General features: G+C 41.7%; 1 pseudogene; it reads left to right on the forward strand.

Moving 5' to 3' along the window:
• The first annotated feature begins 11,717 nt into the window (after window positions 1-11,717).
• LOC119806499 lies at window positions 11,718-13,233 on the forward strand (annotated as a pseudogene).
• The last annotated feature ends 10,114 nt before the right edge of the window (window positions 13,234-23,347 follow it).

The raw sequence follows: 23,347 nt of genomic DNA on the forward strand, positions 1-23,347 counted from the left end.
GGAGAGAGAGATATGATGGAGGACTCTCATTGGTTAATAAAGAAACTGCCTTGGCTTTTTGATAGGGCAGGATTTAGATAGGTGGAGTAGACAGAAAGGATGCTGGGAGTGAGGCAGATGGCTCGGGAAATCACCATGCCTCTCCTCTCTGGGTCAGATGCCATACCTCTCCTCAGTGAGACAGTCGCCATGAAGCCAGCCCCCAGGTCAGACATGCTGAATCCTTTTTGGTAAGACACCACCTCATGGTGCTACACAGATTACTAAATATGGGTTAAAGCAAGATATGAGAATTAGCTAATAAGAGTCTGAAACTAATGGGCCAGGCAGTGTTTAAATGAATACAGTTTGTGTGTTGTTATTTCAGGGCATAAGCTAGCCAGGTGGTCGGGAGCCAGGTGGGAGGAAAAGCAGGCCTGCCCACAGCTTCTCACTAGAAAGAGAGAGAGAGAGAGAGAGAGAGAGAGAGAGAGAGAGAGAGAGAGAGAGAGAGAGAGAGAGAGAGGGAGAGGAGAGAGAAGGGTCCAGTGACCTAGTATCTAGTCACTATATCTTAATGCTTCGACCACCCTTCAACATTCCTTGCTGAAGATTTTGTCACATGGGCCATTGAGGGAATTGTCCAAACCCAAACAACAGCAAAGAGAAGGTAGGCAACTTAACTGAAAGGCTTTCTTCATTTATCTTCATGTTATGATTTCCTGAATTAGTGAGTGTGTCCTATAAAAGGGAAGGATCAGGGGCATGGATGAGATGACTCAGCAGTCAAGAGCATGTACTGCTCTTGCACAGGATCTGAGTTTGGTTCTCATGATCCTCAAACACCTATGATCCCAGCTCTGTGGGTTCTGATGACTCTGAACTTCCTGGCACCTCTGCTCACATGCTTATACTCAGTGCTTGGGATTCATCCTTTACAAAGGATGTAGTCTTTTCCTCTTAAAACTTGGGACTCACCCTTTACAAAGAATGTAGTCTTTCCTTCTAACAAGTTCGTCCTAGACACTTAGTAGGGGAAAGCAATCCAGAAAACATAGGCAGTGGAATCCTTGGGGATTTCCTAGTGGTGTCTATGAGACCCAGGTAGATAGGTTATTATTCTGAGCTTTATTCTCCTCAGGGTGTGATCAGGGTACAGCAGACAGATGTGCAGAAGAGGAGCAAGGGAAAAGGCAGGGAAACCTGCAGGTGAATAAGTTTCCCATTTAGCATTCTTATGTATCTAAACCTAATAGAATGTACAATAGTTTCTTACTGATTTAGCTGTAATTTAATTATAGTAAAAATTTCAAGAAGATAAATTTCAACACTAAACAACACAGAATCTGGAAGAAGTAATGGAAAAGGAAGGGGGAGTCAATCACTGTGTCATGTATGCCATGGTGTGAAATTGAACTTGATATGTTAATATTTTGGGATATGTGTTTGTTAGCAAGGTTGAACTCACTACCAAAGGGAGCAAAGAGTTGTTTACAAGCTCACAAGTGATCATCTCTGGGCCAGTGTGATGTTCTGAAGGAAGAACAAAGGCCTAGGCATTTGCCTTTCAATTTAATTTCTTTTATGAGTTTTCATTTTATCTCATACACATAAAATGTGGTTAAAATAATTTTTCTTCAAGAGCAATGCATGGATAAAAGAAACATTAATAATAAAAAAGCCCTTTACAAGAGAAAAGAACTGAGTCCATCATTTATTGATTTTTTTATATCTAAATGATTGCAAAAGTAGGGTGGCTGAAAATATCCCATTTATGAAGACATAGCATTTTGATTCCTAGATAAGTTAGTTTGTGTTGGGACTAATGAGTCCTGGCCTTCAGCTGGATCTTGGGACTAATGAGTCCTGGCCTTCAGATGCTCTTTCCTGCTAGAACCTTCTAACTGAAGTAACTAGAGGCTGTGTCTATCTTAGAGGATCAGAGGATGGGATTTTCACCTGTTGACCATTGACTGCAGTGTATTTAAGTCTATATGATATCAGTGTTTGAAGGTCTGGTTGTTGGTCTCTCTCTGCGTGTGTAGTCTCAACCTCTAGCCCCTTGCCCGAAGCTTGCAAACTGGGTTCTAGCATGCAGTGTGCAGACACAGGGGTGCGGTGCACGGCAATTGGAGTTCCCCACCGAGATTTCGGCAAGTTTGCGTGGAAATGTATCATTTATCACTAGCATCTGGAAAAGCACTTTTTTTCAAGATGCATGTAACTTAAAGATTAAGACTTCATATCAGAATATTAAATAATCTTTAAACAACTGTGCAGTAAAAGAGGACAATGACCTCAAAATGTAAATAATGTGTAAATATCTTAATCAGAGGTATAAATTATAATGCAATATGATAAATGTATCCTAAAATTGTATTAATATACGAAATATTTTTAATAGAGGTAGAAACATGCATGCATACAATATGACAAAATAACCGAATAGGTGTACAAATATTGTAAACAGAAATAACAATTATAATTTGAACTTGTTTCAATATAGAAGAAGCTATACCTATGTAAATTGTCCATAAATAATAGCTCATAAGTATTCACTTTATTACTCACTATTATTATTATTAGTGTGAATAAGTTCACACTAATCTACCTATTATCCCATTCAGTTTTTCCTCTTTTTTGATCTCTAGGCTTACATAATTTCTACCCCAAACCCCAACTCTTTGTGAGTAATAAACAACACCAAATGGTGTCCCTAACCATAAGGACAAACTTTATTGAGAGAGGGGACATCGTCTTCTAGAATTGCTTCTTGCTGTCATGGGGGCAATGTTTTTTTCTATGGGAACCTATAAAAGTAAAATGATTGTTGTTGGGGTTTTCTGTCCCACCCTGTCCTTGTGCTGCCTGGTTCCCACAGTTGTAAATTCCCAAAGAAATCACACAGAGGTCTACATTAATCATAAACTGATTGGCCCATTAGCTCAGGCTTCTTATTAACTCTTATAACTTATATTAGCCCATTATTTTTATCTGTGTTAGCCACATGGCTCAGTACCTTCTTCAGCAGCGTAGTCACATCTTGCTTCTTCTGTGGCTGGACAGGACTGCAGAGGAATGGGCTTTCCTCTTCCCTGAATTCTCCTGTTCTCATTTTCCCGCCTCTACTTCCTGTCTTATGGTCCCGCCTATACTTCCTGCTTGGCTACTGGCCAATCAGTGTTTAGTTAAAACATAATTGACAGAATACATAATTATCCCACACCAAATGATGGTTAAATTTCAAGATTGCTCTGTTGCTGTTTTGTATAATTGCAAAAATGGTCTTTGAATAGTCGATAGGTTTTTTTGTTTGTTTGTTTTGTTTTTTTTTTTTGTTTTTTGTTCTTATGTGGAGTTCTGGCCAGACTGTTGTAAGAAGGTGCATCATCTCCACAGTTGGTATCCAAAAACTGGTCTCATAGTAACACTATCAGCATCATGACATCATATCAACCAGGTGGAGTCATTGTTGTGGGACTCCATCTTCTTCCTGGAAGCTTCAAAGATCACTGCAGGAAATTTACTATTAGTTGTTGAAAACTTAAAAATTATTCATATAGACATATATTCAGTGAAAAATTCAATGTAGACAAATTGGGCATGGAGAAAAGTAAAATATTTTTTTAAAACCTATCTTCTTTCTGTCTTATACCAGATGGCTCGTGACATGAGACAGAAGTTCTGAATTTAAAAAAAACAAACAAACTTGGATTTGGAGAAGGATAGCCATTGTCCAACTCCAAAGCCAGCTCTTATTTTTAAGAAGAGATATATACATGTCCAAATAATCAAATTTACCATGCAGATAATACAGAATCATAAGTCAGATTTCTCTTTGATTGTTGATTTTTTTCTGGGTATCTATCTTTTCCCCTTTAGGCATCTAGATGTCCAAGGTCTTTTTGGGGATGAATATTTTCCTTCAAAGGCAAGAACAGAATCCTGCCCCAACCTTTATGAAATTTTCTTACCACCTGTATGGTTGTCAACTCTAGGGATGAGCTGTCATTTTTCTTTCTCAAGAGGTTTTTCATTTTCCTACTGAATCTTTATTAAGTTTGAAGGTATCCATAGCTTTTCTTCTCCTGTGGAAACAAGAGCGAAACCCTTTCCTCAAAGTAGCACATCTTGTGGTTTCCATTGTGAAGTCAACACATCCTTGAAATATACTGGCTGATTTAATTCGGAAGTTTTTCTGTTATTATATATCTTTCAGTTTCCATTGTTTCTTTCTCATTAGGGTTAAGAAAATTCAAGATTAATAAAGTATTATGCAATCATTTCTGGGGGCATTTTTCATCCCTTTCTGTTTGTATAGGTGGGGAGACCAGGCAGGAAGTAGAGGCAGGGCAATGAGAGTGGGAGAATTCTGGGAAGAGGAAAGGATTAGTCTGCAGTCATCACCCAGATGCAGAAGATACAAGATGAGAAAGATTCACTGATAAAAGGTACCAAGCTACGTGGCTAACACAGACAAGAATTATGGGTTAATGTAAGATATAAGAATTAGCTAATAAGAAAGCCTGAACTAATAGGCCAACCAGTTTATAATTAATGGAGGACTCTGTGTGTTTCTTTGGGATTGAATGACTGTGGGATCAGGTGGGACAGAAATCTCTGTAAACATCCTCCATCACCAATGAGGATACTGATGTCAAGAAATACATTAGCAAACATTTTACAGTTGTCTTGTGAGTATGCACAAGACGAATAGTTATGAGAAAACACAAAAATGACCTGACAGATAGTAATGTTATGAATTATTCTATTTTAATGTTCACTGTATAAAATGTGAGCACTCACAGACACACTCAGTAGAGGTGCTAAGCAAATCTCTCTGAATGTACTGGAAGAAAAAAAATCAAGATATTAGCAGACATATTAGGTAATTCTGTTAAATATTCTGTCAGGATTCAATTGTTCTGCTTCTTAGAAACTTCATATTGGTTTTATAATTATTTTTAGCCATTAAAATTCCAATTGAAAATTACAGTTAGTTCAGAGAACAATGTGTGAAACCATTAACTCTTAAGATGACAAAAGCCACTTTCTGATGATTCCTGCTATTAATCACAATTGGTGCTGTAGAAATGTCTGTACACTGACACAGACCTTCACCCAAGAACACATATTCCAGAGAATAAAAAGAGATGATGATACTTCCAATGAGAGATTAAATCACATGAATTTTCAAAGGTAAATTTAATTCTTTGTGCTGTCCAAGATGGGTAATATATTCCTGAGAATATATTGAGCAAAACTGATTTAGGCACAAATTTTCATTACATAATTGAAATGAGATTCATGGGTTTGGTCTCAGGAATCTATTAAATAGATGGAGAATTACAGTTTTTAGTGGTTTTCCTCTGATGGTTGGAATTATTACTTTACCTTAGATTTCCTCAAACTATCATTTAGTTTTCTTTGTTTACCCTTGATGCTTCCAATATGCCTTCCTCAGAAATCATGATAATATATATGAACAATCTATACATTGGCAATATTTCAGGTATTACTAATTTACATCCACAGATACTCAGAGTCATCTTGTGTGGAATAACTTCTTATAATTCTGTATAGCCATGACACGGAATGACCTTCAAATAACAAATGACTTTTAAACTAATTCTGAAGTTTAACGTCTTAAAATTGTCTCCGATTTTATAGTTTCAATTTCCAGAAAGAGATGCAGAAGTTTGGATATCTCCTGTATCTTCTGAAGAAGAACAAACAATAAACACACTCCTAAAATTATGCACCAAAATTCCAGCTGACATGAAATTCATTGTTTTGTTCAATCCCTTCCATTTCTTTCAGTACTGGGTTTATACAGCAGGAATGTCTGTCTGTCTGTCTGTCTGTCTGTCTTTCAGTTTTTCTGGCTTTTGCCAGGTTTTACTCTGTGTTTGCCCCTGTAGGTCCTAACGAGTTTCCAGACAAATGTCACCATCCATGCCCATCTTTAAGAAGTTCTTCCAGTCAATCGTCAGTCACTGACTTTATTTTTAAAGAATACAGAATTAGAAAAATATTAAGCTTCAAGTACTGCTCATGGCTGCATTTTCTTAGAAACTGAACAGTGTAAGGGTAATTAGCCACATAGCAGAGTTCAATTCTAAATTCCCCACACTTTTCAAATGAAGTAGAGATTTTCAGGTTACCTACCTTCTGACAGGTGTAGCTTTCACGTGGTTTAGTGCCACAGAGAGGATGAGGAGAGCAGCCAGCAGCTTGGAGATGTGCACCACTTCTTAAGTTCGCTGTGAAGCAAACGCATTGAAGTCAAGCTACCTCCTTCAGTTCCGATCAATGCTGTTTTAAATTAGAACTTTCAAAGAAATGTTATAGCGTATTTAAAATGGTTCTCTTTCTTTTCTTAGTGATGCGTGTCATCTTTGACTTTCAAAACGTTTGATTTCCTTTTTTTAAATAACATGAAAATTTCTATTATAACATTTTAAACTTTTCCTGAAATATGTCCAACAAGTAAGACAAAGATTGCCTTTCTTTTACTAAGTAATGTCTTTCCAACCATAGGATGTCCTTTGTCTTTTAGTGTCAGCAATATCAGAAAATGCCTTGACAGCCATAAGCTTCAGGAACCACAGCATACGTCTGCATGCATGCCTTGGTAACTGGAAAGCTGGTTTTATGTATTCCTTGCTTTGCTTAGCTCTGTCACTTTGGTGCATCTATCACTGATTTCCTACCTGTAGATAGAAAGTGCTTCCAAGGCAGCTGGAGCAAGAAGGCTACTATCACATTCACACTTGGGTAAATATTAACAGAGCACATACTGGGCATCATTGTGGTGTGAATGGTGTTTCAGGGGCAGTAGGAGTTCAGAGTTTCTATTTTTGTGAAATAGAAGTTAAATTGTCAACAACCAAGTATAATGGTAAAGTAGTAACTTATGAAGGAATTATAACCAAGGGCAAATGATCCACTCTCCTAATGCCATGGACACTGAGAAATAGTTTGTAATATCATGACAAGAACTATTTCATCATCCACTGTAGAGACATTGGCAGAGCAGGACTGAGCCAGTGACATGGGCCAGAGTAGACCTGAGACAGGGAACTCCACAGGAACAGGTACAGAGGAGCAACCGTTGAGCGAGGTGAGCCAGAGCCAGAGACCTCTGAGAACACATATGTGTATCTGGGACCTTCAAGGGAGTAGACCTAAGCCAGGACCCCTGTGGGTCCAGGAGTGAGCCTAGGACTTCTAGGAACTATGTGTGAGCCAGGTCCCCTACGGGTCTGGGTGTGATTACCATTGATTAATAAAGAAACTGTTTTGGACCTATAGCAGGGCAAAACTTAGCTAGGTAGGGAAAACTAAACTGAATGCTGGAAGAAAGAAGGAGGAGTCAGGGAGAAGTCATGTAGCCTGACCAGAGACAGATGCTGGGAACTTTAACCAGTAAGCCAGACACATGGCGATACACAGATTAATAGAGATGGGTTAAATTAATATGTAAGAGTTAGCCAATAAAAAGCTAGAGCTAATGGGCCAAGCAGTGACTTAAATCATATATATCTGATATATTAAATAATATAGATCTACTGGATTAACCACGGTGAAAAATGGCATGACTGGTTTCACAGCCACATCTTCATCATATCCTAAGGTACATTTGTAATGGGAAGTCCTCAGTGGCTCCTTAGAGAGAAGCATGGAAAAATTGAACCACCCAAAAGTCATGTTTCAGAGTTGGTTAACTTAAAATTGTATGTCTCAGTGTTTTATTGCTGTGAGGATGAACCATGACCACAACAACTCTTACAAAGAAAACATTTAATTGGGGGGGGGCAGTTACTTATAGTTTCAGAGGCTAAGTCCATTATCATCATGGCAGTGGGCATGAGAGTGTACAGGCAGACAAGATGCTAGAGGAATAACTGAGGGTCCTACACCTTGAGGGAAACAAGAGAGTTGCCTGGCTATAACACTGAGAAAAGCTTGAACAAAAGAGACCTCAAAGCCTGTTGACATCTCAATTCTGCAGGTATCCCATGACTCTGGCATCTCTAACATCTTGGGTTCTTCAAGACAACTCAGGCTTCAACTTCACAGTTTCACACAATGGCGTCTTTCCTAGGCTTCTATTCAATGGACAACTCTAACATATGCCTGGCCTCAGTGACTGTCCTTTGTAGGCAGAAGTTTCTGCTCCACAAGCAGTTCCCAGTACCCACACAAGATGCTAAATATTAATTATAAATGCTCAACTGTTAGCCCAGGCTTATTACTGACTAGCTCCTACAACTTAAATTAACCTATTTCTGTTTATCTATGTTTTTTCCCAAAATTCGTGTCATTTACTTCTTCAGCATGTCTTGCTTAGTCTTTGTCTGGATGTCAACACTCTCCCTAACTCCACCCTCCTCCTTTCCAGCCTGCTGTGTCTTTCTGTCCCAAGAAAACTTCCTGTCTAGCTTCTGGCCAATCAGATTTTTATTAAACCGATCATGTTTAGGTAGAATCTCCAACTTTGTCCAACCTCTTACTCCAAACCCCACCTTCAGAAAACCCACTAACCAGCAGCTCCTCTCCCTGAGATGCTCAGAACCATGCCCACAGGGTATCTAAGACCTATCCCCTAAACCTGTCACATGATTCTACTCTTGCCTCTCTGAGAGTCACCTGGCAATGGATTTGCTTTTTTGTTTATTAAACCTGGTTTTATTAATTTAACTGGATTTGGCTTATTGTATCAGAGAAACCTACAACTGGGGATTTCAAAGTTGAAATCTTATCAAATCTGAGTAACAAATCTTTACAGTGTGCAAAAGGATTATTCCAAAGCAGTTCTTAGGCAGGAAGGCAACTTCCATAACCCATTTCTTTTATACTTAACTCTAAACCCAGAATCACATGACAGCCATGTTATGCTACTTGTTGAGGTTAGAATGTTTCAATTACATCTTGACCAGCTTTACAGCTTTACTTTACTGGAGTCTATAAATGTAACTATAATTCCTGCTTGATAACTGTTTTGTTATATGTAATTTTACTATGTTAAAGTTAAAACCACCGTCCTTTTTATTTAAACAGAAAAGGGGAGGTGATGTGGGATTGCCCTTTGTGTGCTGTGAATACCATTGGTGAATAAAGAAACTTCCTTGGCCTGTTGATAGGGCAGGATAGAACTAGGCAGGGAAAAACTAAATTGAATTCTGAGAGAAAGGAGGTGGAGTCAAGGAGAACCCATGGAGCTGCCTCCAGAGATAGAGACACTGGAACCTTGCTAGTAGACCACAAGCCTCATGGTAAAATATAAAATACTTAAAATGGGTTAATACTAGATGTAAGAGATAGCTAGCAATATACTTAAGTGATTGGCTAAGCAGTGATTTAAATGATATAGTTTCTGTGTGATTATTTTGGGAGTCTGGGCGACTAGGAAAACAAACAAGTGGCTTTTTACTACATCAAGGTGTGCCCATCACGCCCAGCTCTAAGCTTTTCTTTAGCTCTTTTTTACTGATTGAAAATTTAATTGGGTAGAATCTTACCCTGAGATTATCACTCCAATTATTCTATTTCTTAATCCATTTATCTCCTTGAACACAGAATTTAGCTCTATTCAACTTTCTTGTATTCTTTTTCTCCTCAAAATTTACCTTTTGTAATTTACCCTGGTTAACTTGCTTTTTTTCATTATAAATTTTCACATTAAATAATCTATACTAGCCTGTTTTTATATTTCTTCTGCCAATAGAATTTATCCCAAACTCTTAACTTTAGTCTCAGGCAGACTCTTCAGACAAGGGCAAAAATGTATCTACTTTCTTCTCCAAAATATCATGAGAGCAATCTCCAGTAGACATTAAAATTCTTCTCCTCTGAAACCTACTTTTCCTCCAGAGGATCCCAGTTAAGTTCTTAGTACTTATGTTAGGAGGGTCACAACTTCCTGTCATTATACATTAGCAGATTTGTCACTTCTGGCCTCTGTGGGCTCCTATACTCACATGCACCTGCCCTCATGTAGATAAACACAAATACACATAGTTAAAAGAACAAAAAATAAACTTTTAAAAATAATATCCTCTAGGGAGTTGCTTTAAAATTTTCTTAGTGAGCTAGAGATGGTGAAGAAAACATGTTTTTGTGAACTAGAGAAAACATGTTTTTGTGAATTAGTTGTGACCCCACCCTGCCTGCTGACTTGAACAATAGGTGTTTTCCAACAGCCTGCAGATGCTTCCCTGTCCTTTGCCTGACCCAGGCCTGTCCCGCCTTTGACATAACCAATCATAGTAAATGCCCTTGAAATGAGCCAATCCCTGCATTTGACAAACAACCCTTCCTTGAAAATGTGATTTTTGTCTTTAAAAGCAGACTGTGTTGGTTGGGGCTGAGAATAAAATTCCTCTTGCTTTTGCATCAACTGGACTGGTGAGTGGTTTATTGGGGTGATCCTCCTGAGGAGTTAGCATCCCAGAGTTGGGGGTCCTAACATTTAGGGGCTCGTCCGGGATCAGGTATGCCCCCCAGACCCATTACCAGGACCCAGTTGGAGGTAAGAGCCAGCTTGCCGTTTCTGTTGTCATAAATGTGTCTATGTCTTATATGTTATTTTTGAAGTCTGGCCAGTTCTGTATTTGTGCCTGTACAGGACTTTTATTAGAATTGGACTAGTAGGGGAGGCAGACGTGCCCTGAGACCCCTGGTCCTGCTCTGGAGTCCCACTCCAATAGTAGTCTGGGGGAGAAAGAGAGACCAGGTCTCTCTCCTCCCTGGGGAGCCCGGTTTCAGCCGACCAACTCCCTCTGGGTTTGTACTTACGAATTTAGATCCATCTGTTGCCGCGGGGCTTGGGATTTTTGTCTTGTGTGTGATTGTTTTGTGTGTGTGTTTGTGTGTCTGTTTTTTGGTCTACTGTCTTGTTCATATTGAGATCTCACTAATTTTGGGACAACGAGTTACCACCCCTTTGCCTTTAACTCTAGACCATTGGAAAGAAGAAATGGCAAATTTCCTGCTCCTCAGAATGGCCCACCTTCGAGGTTGGCTGGCCTAGGGATGGAAATTTTAATCTCAATACTATTTTGCAGATTAAAGAAAGAGTCTTCCAGATGGGACCCCATGGACACCAGGACCAAGTGCCCTACAACGTTACTTGGGAAAGACTCTCCCAGGATCCCCCATCTTGGGTTAAGTCGTTTCTCCCTCCGCCAGGGGCACAAGCCCCCAAACTGGCCTCCTGGACATTCCCGACACCCCTCGCACCTCTTCCCTCGGTGCCAAACCCCCTCTCTTCTCTTCTTCCCTTAAACGAACCTCCAAAACTGAAACTCGGGACTCCAGCTGTCCTCCCAAATGACCAGGAGGTCATAACTCTGAGATCAGTCTGAAGGCTCCGCAGTCGCCGCAGTCCAGGCCACTGACGGCCACCGTCATATTCGACAGGCAGCAGCGCTGGTGTTGCCCGACTGTGGGGAGAAGGAACGAGTAGCCTGCGGCGTCTGCCCTTCTGCTCTTGCGTCTGTGACCCTGTCAGCAGGAACGTGGCGCCCAGCTGCTGGGCCCTGCGGCCTGGTCCATGTCCCTTTCAAGCCACGAACTCGGAGGATCCTGGACTCCCGGTGGCTCAGCAGAGAAGTTCTGGGCACGTTTGTCAGCTTTGTGCCTCACTCCGGCTTTCGTCCGCTGACCGCGGCCCCAAATCTAGGTGGCTGAGGCTCCGGGTCCTTTCTGCTGGAGGGGAAGGGGCGGGGCTCACCATGGCCGAAGCGCCCCAGGTGGTGGAGACCTACCAGGAGTTCAAGGTGCTGCCTCAGCAGCGCTGCCACACCTGGCCGCTGACCAGGCTGGAGTTTAGCCAGTCCAGCTCGACCACCACCAGCCCAGCGCTGTCCGGCAGCGTGGCCACCAACCCCGACGCCACGGCAACCCTGGCTTTGGCGTCCGCTGTCAGCACCGATTTCATGAACAACCTGAGTCTGCTGGAGGAGAGTGAGGACTTCGCGCGGGTGCCCAGATGAGTGGCCGTGGAGGCCACGGCTGCTGCCAGCAGGGGCCTGTGCCGGAACTTCCAGGGCCCCGAGGCGAGCTGCGTGCACCCAATGCCGCTGCAGCAACCCCCACCGACCAGGCGGCTAGCGCAGCTCCCACCCATGCCCCACACTGTCGCCGGGCCACTCGTGGGACAGCCGCGCCACTCGTGGGACAGCCGCGCAAGAGCAGTTCTCATCACCAAGGCCATCGAGAGCTCCACCAGCCGAAAAGAGGCTCACGCTGCCGAGATCTACAAGTGGGTGGTGAAGAGCGTGCCTTATCAAGGATAAGGGCGAAAGCAACAGCTCGGCAGGCTGTAAAAATTCAATTCCTCATAACCTGTCCCTTCATACCAGCTCAAGTGCTAGTGCAATTGGTGGGAGGCTTTCTCCCATCATGACCGAGCGGGATGGCCTCAGAGATGGGGATGTGCATTCTCTGGTGTGTCCACCTTCTGCTGCGGGGATGGCGTCCACTCTGCCCAGTCTGCCTGAAGTCAGCAGTCCTGAAAGCATAGAGAACCTTTTGGATGGTCCCGGTCTTCTCTCATGCCCACCGTCTTCGGCGGTGTCAGCCTGGTCTTTGCCAGGCAGCATGGTGTAGCCGTCATCGTTTGCACCGCTGGGCGCCAGTCTGGGTTCACCCAGCCTGGACTACTCAGGGTATATGTGCAGCAGGTCCAGCGTGGGCTCCTTGCCCCATATGCCTGTGCAGACTCTCCGGGACAGAGGGTCCAGTTGTGGAGGACTGAACTAGAGTGGCTGTACACCAGAACTCTTGAAGGAGTTGTTGACTTCTGGCTCTCCTCCCCACAGTGACATTGTGTCGCTGGCTGGTCCTGGGGTGTCCCAGCCTGGCAGGTATTCGGGTCCTGGGCCAGGATGTGGTGATGGGCCCTAATTCAGTCATGCCAGTCAGGCATCTCCTGGACATTCACAGCAATCATCTTCAGTCAGTGGACATGCCCTGCCCCATGTAATGAACACCATGCCTCACACACCTGGCATGAACCGCATGAAGACACCATTACAAGCGCCTCTGTCCCACACCATGCAGATGAATGCTCTGGGTGCCTACTCCTCTGTGAGCAGCTGCAACGGCTATGGGAGGATGGGTGTCCTCCTCTAGGAGAAGCTCCCAAGTGTCTTGGATGGAGTGCTTATTGAGTACTTGGACTGCAACATGGAGTGTGTCATTCGGAATGATCTCATGAACGGGGATGCCCAACCGGAGCTTCCTTAGTCCGGGGAGAGTTTGTACTTTGGTAGCGCTGTGATAGTCCCACGTCTTGATAAACTTTGCTTTTTGAGGGCAGAATGGGATTGGGTGCCAGCTTTGTACAGGTCTTTTCTATTATTTTTGTTGTTTGTTTTGTTATTTGCAGATTTGTGCGGACACCTTGGGGTGGTTCTATTGCTGTGTCCTGAAAGGTCATGTCGCTTCTCGGTCTCCGTCTCTGTTTTGGCTCAAGACAGTGTGGAGGATCAAGCCAGATGGAGATTTCAGTGTGCTTGGAATCCACTCAAGCTAAGACTTTTAGAAACCATATAACAACTTTGACTCTCCTAGCCCTAGTTAAAGGAAACCCACATACACCTCAACAATACCAGGCCCTAAAAGGGTACCCCTGATATTCCAGGATTGGAATATTCCCAAAACAAGAGGAGGGAATGAAGAAAACATGTTTTTGTGAACTAGAGAAAACATGTTTTTGTGGACTAGTCAGTGACCCCACCCTGCCTGTTGACTAGAACAATAGGTGTTTTCCAACAGCCTGCAGGTGCTTCCCTGTCCTTCACCTGAACCAGGCCTGTCCCGCCTTTGACATAACCAATCATAGTAAATGCCCTTGAAATGAGCCAATCCCTGCATTTGACAAACAACCTCTCCTTGAAAATGTGGTTTTTGCCTTGAAAAGCAGCCTGTGCTAGTCAGGGCTGAGAATAAAATTCCTCTTGCTTTTGCATCAACTGGACTGGTGAGTGGTTTCTTGGGGCGATCCGCCTAAGGAGTTAGCATCCCAGAGTTGGGGTCTAACAATGGTATTGTAACTGTTTGGTATACTGATATTAATTCAATTCACTCTCAAAGTTAAAGTTGGTAACTACCTACAAACTATTGGCAAAAACAGCTAGTTTAAATGTTTCAGATGGAGGTCTGAATTAGTGGACACAAATGGCAGCCCCCTCCCCAGATTTTTTTTAATCTGTGGGTCCACAATCAGCCAGAAGCCCAACTGGTGCAGGCCTGTTGGGCACCATTGTGGTACCAGAGTATAGAGCGTGGAAGTAAAAGGAAGGGGGTTTATAGGTTGGGGAGAGAGGTAGATCTGGAGAGGTGAGGGTGATGAGAGAATGGATTGACAGGAGTTGCCGCTGGCCACCTGAGTCCAGAGTGATGCCAGGCCTGGGTTATGTCCAGTAGTTAGGGACCAGGTCTTGGTCTGGGGTCCTGGAGCATCTGAGGGGGCCTGTGTTGATGATTGTGGCTCCTTTGGCTTCTGGGTATCTGCAGATCTCTGTGGTCTGGGCCACCAACTGGGATCACGTTGGTATCCAAGAGCCTTGCTGCTGCTGAAACCTTGTCAATATGGATGGTCTGAATGGCCACCTAGGGGCACAGTGACATTCTGGGCTCCTGCCAAGGAACATTTCTGAGTCCATAGTCCTGCCACAGTCACAGTCTGTGTTGATGTTCCTAGCCTGTGTTTCTGCCAAGGGCCATGGGATTGCTTCGGATCTGGGCAGCAATCTATGATCATGCTGGTAGTATCTTGGAACTGTTCTGACACTGTGATCAGAATGAGTTAGGTGGCCAATGATTTCAAATGGGGGTCATGGTATCATCTGGACCAGGGCTGTGGCTAAGGGCTATGTCTGGGTCCATTGAGCGGCTGCACCCAGGGTCTGAGTTGATGTTGGCAACTCCTGAGAACATGGAAGGCCATGCAGAGCCATGTTGATATCTGAGGACCACACTCTCCCAGGGTCAAGCCAGTCTGAGTAGCCTGCAGTCCCACCTTGATGTCTCTTGCCTATGTTGCCACAAAAGACCACAGATATGCCTGGGATCTGAGCCGAAACTGGGAGTCATGAGGGTGTCCCAGAGCTGTGCTGCCACCAGAGACATGCTGATCTGTATGGCCTGCACCTTGGACCATAATGTTATCCAGACCAGGGCTGCTGCTGAAGTCCATGTCTTGGTCCACGGCTCTATAGCAACCAGGGTCTTAGTTGATGTCCAGGGCTCCTGTTACTATTGAGGGCCATGAAGATGATTGCAGTTTAGTCAGTTACATCAGACCATGCTGGTGTCCAAGGACTGGGATCATACTGATCTAATTGGCCAGTGCTGCCACCTGGAGCCACAGAGGCATATGGGCAGGCGCTGCTACCTAGGGTAATGTCTAGAACCATGACCCCTGCAATGGCAGGGATCTGGGGTGGTATCTATGACTCCTGTTACTAAAGATGGCTCTGCAGATGCCCAAGGTCTTGTTAGTCACCAGAGATCAGGTGCCTGAGGGCCCTGCTGACATCTGGGGCATACTGATCTGGGTGGGTGGCCTGTGCTACTGCTTGTGGTTGTGGTGACATCAGGACCCCAGCTGCTGTCAGGGACTATGTCCATGGTTCTGCTGTAGCTGGGGTCTATGATAATGTCCATGGCCCATGTTATCACAAGGGGTCATTGGAACCATGTTATGCTGAGACAGCACCATGTTTTACTGGCTCGGGTATAGGTTGTCCTGTCCTTCACCTGATGAAGGCCTAAGTCACAAACAATCCCACACCAGTTTGGAATTATGATTAATAGAATAGTTATTTATTCAAAGGGGAAAAACTTACAAATCACCGTCCCAGACAACAGCTCCTCTGCGCGATCAGGAAAGGAGTCTAGGAGCTGGAAGCGGAGCGGGAAGCCAGAGAGAGAATGGAGGACTGGAGGACAGCTGCTGCTTTTTTAAAGAGAGAGAGACCACGCCCCAATGGGCTGGTATCTCAGTGGCTATTGGCTGAAGGAGCAGAAGGAGCTCCCGCAGCACCTCCCCCTTTTGTTTAAGTAGGAGAGTTCTAAGCCTACTATGAAATTATATATAATAAGTACAAATATCCTATTCTAACTAACTTAAGTCTTGTATAATAAATAACTTGGCCAAATCGTGAGAGGAAATTAACTACATTTATATAGTCTTCAACCCCATCAAAGATCTGAGAAGGGAAATAATGTGACCTGAGTCACATTAGGAAGTGCAATCAAACAACTTCCAAAACATGCAACAAATCATAGACAACTGGCTATCTGGGCAACCACCCAAAGTCACGTTTGCAGCATTGAAGCAACCAACTTTGGCTAAGCCCCAACGTAACTGACATACCATTTTCAAAGGCAAGAAACTTTTCAAAACTATCTTACCCTGTCTTGGCAGGATATGACAGTCCTGTTTTATCCATTTATGGATACTCTGTATCTCTGTCAGTGGTTGAGGTATGGGCATTTCTTTACCCAAAGGCCAGTTCTGCTAAGAAGAAAGGCTCCAGATGGAGTGTCTTTGGTGCTCAACCTTCTCTCGGAAATAGATTGGTGTTGCCAGGAGCAATTGTGTCTCACTACCACGAAACTCTGAGTTAGATTAAAGGCCATTTTCTACAGCTCTTTGGAGAGGCTGAAGATTATTTATCTATACTGAATATAATCTCTATGCATCTAAAGAACCTGATTAGTCTAATTATAAATGACAAACACATATGACTATTGATCTATATAATTCTCAATACCTATCTAACTTAAAGACTAAGACAATAAACAACTGTGCAATAAATGAGGACAATATGACCTCCAAATGTAAACAATGTACAAGTATACATTGCAATATGGTAAATATATATATATATATATACATAAACAATATATAAGTATATTAATCAGAGGTAGAAATGTACACTGCAATATGGTAAATATATATATATCAATACAATATATCAATAAATAAAAAATGTTTTAAACATAGGTAGAAGCATGCATGCATACAATAGTCAATATAATTTAACTTTGTATCAATATCCAAGAATCAATACCAGTATATTTTCTAAAATCAGTAACTCACAAGTACCAATCGATTATCCCATCATCCAATTATGATACTACAGAAGGATAATTCACCCCGGCACTAGGGAAAGACAGCCCCACCCCTCAGCACAGGTGTGTGTACTTCATCTGCACAGCACACTAGAGCTGATGCTGTTGCCAGGGCTGCTGGTGAGCCAGCACTGAGGAAGTAAGAGCAGGACAGCTGACCATACCCCTATCCTCATATGCCCCCTGCGGCAATCATGAGATAAGGCCCTGTACCTTGCCTGGGTAAAAGAGTAGTGCTGGCTCTGGTGATATGAGTGTGGGAGACTTAGATCTGAAGATCTGAGATCAGGAGAACTGGCCCTCCTCCTTGCTGTAGGCTACATTGGGTGAGCTAGCCAAGGCAGTGCTGGACAACTTGCCGGGGAAGTGAATATTAGGGAAAGCTGGTGGGCTGACCAGCACAGGTACTACCCAGGCTCAGAACCAGGGCTATGAGTTGGCCCAGCGCAACCTTCACCAAATATAGGAACTGTTGAAACATGTAAACTTACAGATCCCAAACAGCAAGATCTCCACGACATAGGACAACTACAGATTATTTAAGAGGAGCCCCAGTAAGAACCCCTTATTGGTGGTATACCAGAAACCAGAGGTTAAAGCCAGACCAATGACTCGGCAACACTTGCTAGTAAAGATGAATGAACTAAAGGGTATACTGTGTGACTCAATGGATCACACTACAGCTTCAGAGACAAGATTCTTCTTTTGTTGTTGTTTGTTATTGCTTTTTTTGCTTGGTTTTTGGTTTTTAAATGTGGTTTTGGTTGGGGGTGAAGGTTGAAAGGGCAGAGGGCGATTGCGAGGTGATGGGTGAGATAAGTGGGATCAGAATGCATGGTGTGAGGCTCTCAAGAACGAATAAAAGTGAAAAAGTGTTTCAAAGGAATTTTTCTGTTGTTATTTGATTTTCATTTGGCTTCTTCAGAAGCTAAGCACTGCCATTCTGGTTGAACCTATTTCCCTTATTTTGGGGTTATGCATTGGTCTTTGTTGACTCATTTATCCATTCATAATAGTGTTATCCTCAACTGGGTGACACAAATGAGTTCTCTGGCTTTGCCATGACCCCAATGGAAGGCTACAAGGTCACTTGCTTTTTGGTTTCCAGAAACCATTGACTCACAGAGGATAGCTTAGACTTTGAAACTTGGGTCATTTACTTGTGGTGTTCATATTATAATTCATGTTTGCTCATCTTTCAACATGTAGAAATCCATGTGTCCATATACAGACTTGAATCTTGTTGGCTGTTAACTGAGCAAAGATCCATTCTGAATATGGGTAGTCTCATTCCATTGGCTGTAGTCCTGAACAGAATAAAATAGGAGGAAGTGAGCTGAATGCTAATCTTTATTACTTCCTGTTCCTGACTGAGAGTGTGATGTGACTGGCTGCCTTGAATTCTCTACATTATGTCTTTCCACCATAATTATAGTGATCTCACAGGAATACAAAAGATTATAAGAAATTGCACACTAAAACACTAGAAAGAAAGAAATGGATAAATTCCTAAAAACAATCGACTCACCAAAATTTAATTTAAATAGATTGAAGACTGAAGATAGCTCAGAGAGTACTTGCCTCTCAGGGACAAGGGTCTAGGTTTGATCCTCAGTACAAGCACACAAAGCCAAAGTGAATTAATTAGGATGAAATAGTAACTAGTAATCTTACATCTAAAAACACATACAAAACAAAAGCCTAGAATCTGATATATATTCAGCTGGTCTCCTGTGTGCATGCACACACACATATAAACATACACACACACCACACACACACACACACACACATCCATGCACATGTATTTGACATTGAGGTGTCGGTGTCCGCAGGCCAGAAAACAGAATGTTCCACTGGAATGGAAGAATATGGGGAAGACATGCTAATGATGATAGAATTGGATATGGGCCATGCATGCTGATGCATCCCTTGACCTCTTCCATTGCTGCTTGTGAATCTTCAGCGTTGACATTGTCCTGGAGTTACACTCAGTGGGACTACTTGTCTTTATATATCAAACAGATGACCAGGTGAATTGAAGCTGTGCTGGAAGACTGTTTGCCACCTCTAACATAGGCAGGCAGGAGGGCATTCTGAGTGGTGATTCAGGGCACCTCTTGGCCATTCAGTGTCTGCTTAGAAATTTAGGATGGCCTTGGACTGCCCCATTATACTCAAATCTATATAAAGCAAAAGAAGGGAGCAAATGAGCAAACTGAACAGATATACTAAGAAAAACAAAAAATTGAATAATAATTAGCAAAATAGTTACAATATAACATTAGTCTGGCTCAGAAATGTATAGTATTCTGGTTAATACTAAAGGGTCAGTTCCAGTAATTCTGATTAATCTTACAACTGTCTTTAAATTATTTTTTTTAGAGTACACCATGAAAACCAGGCTCACTTTGAACTTAACAACTATCATTCTGCCTCTCCCTCTGAAGTCCTAAATCTGGGATTATAGGCTCATGCTTTCTATCATTTTTTCTTAAAAATAGTTATTTTATTTATATATTTGTGCACTTGTGTGTAAGTGCCAGTGGAAGTCAAAGCAGGATTTTGGTATTCCTTGCTGGAGTTCCAGATGTGTATGCTGGGGTTCTATGTGCAATCTTCTGGTAAATGCAAGGATCCAATGTGCAGTCCTCTGGCCAGGCAGCAAGACCTCTTAAGCAGTAGCTCTCTAGCTTCTCCATCATTTTTAACTAGAAAACCTTTAATGATAGTTATAGAAAACAGCCTAGAAATTCCCAAACGGGAGAGCCAAAACAAATTCTATGATATAACCTGTAGAAAGGAGCGGCGGGCTGTGTCCCGCCACCCGGCTAGCTTTATCCAAAATAATTACACGGAAACTGTATTCTTTTAAAACACTGCCTGGCCCATAGTTTTAGCCTCTTATTGGCTAATTCTCACATCTTCCTTTAACCCATATTTAGTAATCTGTGTAGCACCACGAGGTGTGGCTTACCAGGAGAGATCTTAACCTGCGTCCGTCTTGGAGAGGAGAAGCATGGAGACTCACTATGGCGACTGAAGCGTCTCCCCACTCCTGCTACCCAGCATTCTGTTCTGTCTACTCTGCCTACCTAATTTTCTGTTCTCTTAAAGGGCCAAGGCAGTTTTCTTTATTAATTAACCAATGAAAGTAACATAGACAGATAACTCTCCTCCATCAATAACCATTCAGAAGATTCTGGCATAGGTTTTATACATAGACACATACACCTGAAAAGGGGTAGATTGTTGCATAAAAATCTCCAGCAGTAAATATTGGCTTTGCCACTTCTGACCTATGTGACCATAGAAATTGGTGGGCCCTCCCATACTATACATCCTATATCTTAATGGTGTGTGATAGCACTCATGTTACAGGACTTTATGAGAACTGAAAGCATTGATGTGACATACGTTTCCAGAACAATGCTTAAAATATGTGAAAAGCATACCAGGTGGATGTTTATTATTTATTTATAATTTCCCATGACATCCAGCTTTATCAGGATAATGTGTAATCTAAATGAGATCAGAGCTGTGTCTTCCAATGTGTCAGCAACCCATGGGAACAAGGGCTCTTTTAAAATTTTCTTAAGGGTTAGTCATTAAACTGTACAACACAAATCACACATGGAGTCCAAAATATCACTTTAAGCACTTATCTGTCATTGACTACCAGTCTCAGTTTATTGAGGGTTAAAGGAGAATGTGCAGCTAGATACCATGAACGTCTGAATCAACTTTCCATTGAAAGAGTTCACAAGTAATATAATTATAAACAAGAACATAATTCTTTGCAATATATATGCTCCTATGGCCACAATATCTTCTAATGAAGAAGTAGAGGATGGCCAAGATAGGATGGTTTATTTAAAGTGGTCCAGGATGTCTTTAAGAGTTTTTACTTATATCAAACTCCAAATTTGTCTTATTAAACATATCAAATCTAAGGACTCTTTGGCATCATTTCAAATTTTTCTCAGATAAGCTCTAACCTTTTCTAAACAGTAACATCTTCATAGTGACCAAAGCAGTTACAAATATTAACAAGCCAATACCATAATTCTAGTAAGAAAAGCAACAATAAACACACAATTTGTCAAATCACAAGTCTCATAACTTTGTTTTAATCAAAAAACAAGAAAAAGTTTCTATAATAGGTGAGCTATGATTCTTTTTTCTCTCCTAAGTTTGATTGCAATGCTGCTTCTAACTCTCAAAGATAAATTAAGCTGTTATAGTCCCACCAGCAAAGCTTTAGTCCCATTCCTCTCCATAAATCTGGCGGTTCTCTTCAGTACCTACAATGGAGTTTATTTTACTGAGGAAGGGCTTTTGACTCACTGCCTCTCCAACAGTGCTCAATTGTTTCAATGAGTCTGTTTCTCACAAAGGGAAATTTCTGAGGTGCCTGTTTTCCAGACTTTCCATTTCAACAGCAGGTGAATGCTATGCTTGCAAAAACGAGTTTTGTGGCCCAAGATATAGTGTGGATAAACTGCCAAACATTCGGTTTTTGTCCAGATCCAGAGTGATTGAAACTTACAGAGAAATATAAAATAATAAGGGCAAGATATGAGGCATTATGTGGTGACTGAGAGTGTAATTCCTCTTTTTTATCTTTTGAAGTTGTGTTTTTAAGAAGCCATATACACACTCCATAATTCTCTGCCCGTGAAGATTACAAGGAATGTCTGTTTTATATTCAATATTCCATTAGGAACAAAATTGCTGAAATGCTTTACTAATATAACTGGATCTATTATCTATCTTCATAATTTTAGGAATTACCATATATGAAGAGCACTTTAAGGAATGAGTTATCACATGGTTACTGGCTTCTCCAATCTGTACAGTGGCCATGGAAACCTGACTATGTATCAATGTCACATGCATATATCTTAACTTGCCAAATTGTGTAATATGCCATAAATGATTAAGAAGTAGTCCTTGAAGATTTATTCCTAGATTAGGTACAGTTAAATATTCTGGGCATATGTCACATCAGATAAAAATCTGACAAGCAATTTCTCTTGTTAATCCAAATTGTTTTCTTATACTTTTACTATTTTGATGTTGTAAACCATGTGATCGTTGAGCAAACTCAACTTGAGATAAAATGATCAGATGAGTATATTTGTCAGCTAAATCATTACCTTTATCCAATTAGCCAGGAAGATTTGAATGTGTTCTAATATGACCCACAAAGCATAGCAATTTTCTTTGACAAATGACATTCAAATTTTCTGGAATAGTATTTTAAATTGACTATGAGTAGTTCCAATGCAGGGGACCATTTATATCATCTGAACTACTTTAAAAATATAATGACTGCCAGTATATAAATTAAAAAGCATTATTTTCAAAAATCTGGAATGCTCTAGTAACAGCTCATGGCTCAACTATTTAAACTGAGGCTGGATCTGCTTTATATATCCTTTATATATCCTTTGTCATCAACATATGCTACTCTTCCATTAGAAGAACCATCTGTAAAAATTAATATAGTATCTTTTAAGGGATCTTTTACTATAAGTTTTAGGAAAAATAAAGGAATGTACTTGTGCAAACTGTAGCAACTGATCAACTGGAAGATGATTATCAATTTGGCCTAAACATTGAGCAAACACAAATGCCCAAGGATCATTATTTTTTTTTTCTTTTTTTTTTTTTTTGGTTTTTCGAGACAGGGTTTCTCTGCAGCTTTTTTTTTTAGAGCCTGTCCTGGAACTAGCTCTTGTAGACCAGGCTGGCCTCGAACTCACAGAGATCCGCCTGCCTCTGCCTCCCGAGTGCTGGGATTAAAGGCGTGCACCACCACCGCCCGGCAAGGATCATTATTTTGAAATAACCAATTAACCTGTTGCTTAGTATAAGGACATTGATCACATTAGATTCTCTACAAATATAATCACTTATATTCCACCTGGCTTTTCTATGCTAAACAAGCTACTGCTTCAAAATAAGGGTTTAACACTTTGGCTGGGGAAACAGGTAGATGCAACCGTAACAATAGTCCTTTTTTGCCATAGTACAGCTGCTGAAGTAAGTTTTGTAGGCAAAATGTTTTCCTGTTAAGGAATTAATTAATCATAATTAATATACTGTATCTGCTGATTCTGTATTACCTGATCAGTACCTGTCTAGAAGCACCTATGTCTGGAGGAACTTGGATCACTACTCCACTGGAGAATATTACTGAGGGGCTCAAAAT

This window comes from Arvicola amphibius, chromosome 2 (assembly GCF_903992535.2).
Source record: "Arvicola amphibius chromosome 2, mArvAmp1.2, whole genome shotgun sequence".
Classification (NCBI taxonomy): domain Eukaryota; kingdom Metazoa; phylum Chordata; class Mammalia; order Rodentia; family Cricetidae; genus Arvicola; species Arvicola amphibius.